This window comes from Moschus berezovskii, chromosome 1 (genome assembly GCF_049115385.1).
Source record: "Moschus berezovskii isolate FMDL1 chromosome 1, NW_MosBer_1.0, whole genome shotgun sequence".
Lineage (NCBI taxonomy): Eukaryota > Metazoa > Chordata > Mammalia > Artiodactyla > Moschidae > Moschus > Moschus berezovskii.
This window is the reverse complement of record NC_142460.1, coordinates 104,709,276-104,712,716: the sequence shown is the minus strand read 5'-3', so window position 1 is coordinate 104,712,716 and position 3,441 is coordinate 104,709,276. Positions and strand designations below refer to the sequence as shown.

The following is a 3,441-nucleotide window of genomic DNA, read 5'->3' as shown; positions in this document are numbered from 1 at the left end:
ACTTAGCAGCAGCAGCAGGGTCATCCCATGATGACGTTATCTGAGTGACTGGGCGGATATATATATTTCTGGCAGCCAGCGCGCTGGGCACAGAAGGTGCTGCCTTCAGCTTGGAGTAGCTTGTTTGGACTAGGCTTGCTGGAGAGTTTCTATTTCGATTTAGGAGGCTGCGCAGGTGCAGACGCGGTACGGGAGGCTTCCGAGGCTGACCACTGACCCAGCACCGCCTCTGGATAGCTTTTCTCAGGGTCGACGGTACCCCGCCTGGGCTTGGGGTCCTTGATCGAGACCAGAGACCTGATGCCTCGAGGGTGGCTTCCCAGAGACAAGAGGACACAGACCCCGGAGGAAGCGAAAAGGACGAGGTTCTGACTGGACCCTGACCATCGCCCATGGTGGCCCGCGGCTCCAGCAGTCAGGATGTCACTGAGTATGTCGTCCGAGTTCCCAAAAATACCACCCCAAAATTTAATATCATGGCTTTCAATGCAGCTGATAAAGTCAACCTCGCTACTTGGAATCAGGCCCAGCTGGAACGCAACCTGAGCAACAAGAAAATTTACCAAGAGGAGAAGATGCCCAAGTCGGGAGCTGGCAGAGGGTTCAGCCGCAAGCTCGGGGTAGAGGCGCCAAGGAAGAAATACGGCATCGTCCTCAAGGAGTCCCAGCCCGAGGACCAGCCCTGGCTGCTTCAGGTGGACGGCGAATTGGGCCGGAAGTTCAAGGGCATACAGAGGGGAGGCTGATAGAGCACTCATCCTATTACATCTTCGCCCAGGGCCCTGATGGCGCCTTCGAGGCCTTCCTCGAGCACAACTAGTACAACTTCATGCCGCTGCCCAAAGGCTCCACGCTCACGGCCGCGGAGGAGGGGGAGAGGAGAAACCCAGTTCCGAACCATTTATGCGTCAGGCAGCAGCGGCAGCCGAAGGGCCGGGAGGAGGATGACAAGGAGAAAGAGAAGCCAGGCTGCAAGAAAGCCGCTGAGCTGCGCATCCGCGACCTGGAGGACGACCTGGAGATGTTCTCCGACGACAGCAAGGCCAGCGGAGAGGAGGGCGGCTGGGGCCCCAAGACCAAGAGGAAGGCGCCACCCAGCAAGGGAGGCCAGAAGAAGGAGGGATCAGATGATGAGGTCTTTGAGGTCAGCGATAATGGTGACTTCAAGGGGCAGGAGGTGGACTACATGTCCACCAGCCCCAGCAACTCCCAGGAGGAGCTGGAGGGCAAGCCCAAGGTCACCCAGCAGGGGGAGAGCCCCAAGTAAAGCATGAGCTGTGATGAGCACCAGAAGGAGAAGCTGCCCTGGGAGGACAAGAAGGCGCCCATGCTGCAGGAGAAGCAGCAGAGGTAACACAGCAGCAAGGAGAGTGACATCAACAGAGAAACCTCTTTGGTGTGCTTTATGGTGAAGAAGACGCTCCCCCCCCCAAGAGGGGGCAGAAATGGTTGGGAGACAAAGCTGGCTGGCACACCCAGCACGGAGGCTGGCAGCACTTCCTCTACCCTTCAGGCAGCTGCCAACAAGATGGAGCAGGGGAAGCAGACCATCGAAATGCCGGTGGCCAGATGACTGCAACTGGACACAGGGCCCCAGAGCCTGTCAGGGAAGTCAACCCCCCAGCAATGGTGACGTGACAGTGACCAAGGATGCTGGGCCCTGCTACCTGAGATGGAAGCCCGTGACCTCCAAGGACTAGCTGAGAAATTTTCAGACCAAGAAGACAGGGCTGTGCGGTGAGCAGACGCCTGCTGGCTCAGATGCTCAAGTTCATAAATCCCGAGTGCAAGATGATCAATGATAAGATGTCTTGCTCCCTTGGAAATCATGCTCCCTGCAAATAAACATACACTATTTTTAATAATAATAATAATAATCTAATGAGAAGAATGGGCTTCCCCGGTGGCTCAGAGGTTAAAGCATCTGCCTCCAATGCAGGAAACCCGGGTTCGATCCCTGGGTCGGGAAGATCCCCTGGAGAAGGAAACGGTAACCCACTCCAGTATTCTTGCCTGGAGAATCCCATGGATGGAGAAGCCTGGTAGGCTACAGTCCACAGGATCACATAGAGTCGGACACGACTGAGTGACGGAACGGAACGGAATGAGAAGAATGAGAAGAAATGTAGGAGAAGGGTCCAGAAGACACAGGAAAGAAGGACTTTTCAGAGGAAGGGCCCAAGGCAAGGCAGAGTCAGGTTGCTCAGGTGAGAACTGAAAGTTGTGCAAAACTGGTTGGCAAAGCAGTGGCTGGAGTCAGAGTTGTGGCCAAGAAGATCTGTGCACAAGAAGGCTCCTGTATCACTGCAACCTGTTCCTGCCTTCCGTCAGGTCCACAGCCTTCCACAGAGACCCCATCAAGAAAGTGGTCAGCTACAATCTCTGCAAGAACATAATATAAGAGTGTTAGTAGAACAAACTATGGTCCCTACTGGTGCAGCTGGTCCCAACGCTGAAATTACTATTATCATTTCTTTCTCCATCACCATCTTAGATTTCCCTCTTTGTCAGCCAGCACTTTGATTGGAGTGAGTTGGTGACTGGGGAGACCTAGTCCTTCATCCCAAAGGCTCTGAACCTTAGCTACCTTGCTTTTGTTGGGCAGGGGTTGCAGTCATTGACTGCTCACCATTATCCTGGGCTTGGACTCCCTGTTTCAGTCGTGGTCCTTCCCGCCCCTGTCATATAGTTACCCTATCTCTTCATGGCAATGAGAGTCAGTTATCACCCCCTGCCTGCCTGTGATCTTTCCTTATTGGTTCACTAGCATGGGAATCCCAAGGATCCAGGTAGTAGGTGTAGTTTCAGACCCTATGGTACTACTTGTCTGAAGTTTTCTCTCCCTTCCCCCACTACAAGAGCCAGGTCTTCTGATATAACAGAGCATACGGCTGTATCTACCAGAATCAGAAAGTATGAAAAGAGGCCACTTGATGTAATGGTGGGAGGGGTCAGTGCCACTGCTGTTTCTTGGTCCCTAGATGTGTGTCGAACAGCGATAGGGAAACAACTCTGTGTATCATCCATAGGCCAGTGCCTTTACCTCATCTTAGAGGATGCACCTCAAACCCACAGGGTTTTTTTCCTGAAGCCTGTGTCTTAAATGAGACTTTAACAGGCCATTCCAGCATTCTCTTCCACTGTTGGTTTCCAGATGCTAAAAACATAGTAAGGTCAATAGATCCTGCGAGGGCTTCCCTGGTGGCTCAGTGGTAAAGAATCCTCCTGCCAATGCAAGAGACACGGTTTCAATTCCTGATCCAAGAAGATCCCACATGCCTTGAAGCAACTAAGCCTATCTCTCTCTTTCTCTTTAGTCACTAAGTCGTGTCTGGCTCTTGTGACCCCATGGACTGTAGCCTACCAGGCTTCTCTGTCCATGGGATTCTCCAGGCAAGAATACTGGAGTGGGTTGCCATTTGCACCACAGATGCTGAGCCT

The 3,441-nt window shown here is 53.2% G+C and overlaps 1 pseudogene; it reads left to right on the top strand.

The window, feature by feature from the left end:
- Window positions 1–392: 392 nt before the first annotated feature.
- LOC129551656 (general transcription factor IIF subunit 1 pseudogene) lies at window positions 393–1,845 on the top strand (annotated as a pseudogene).
- The last annotated feature ends 1,596 nt before the right edge of the window (window positions 1,846–3,441 follow it).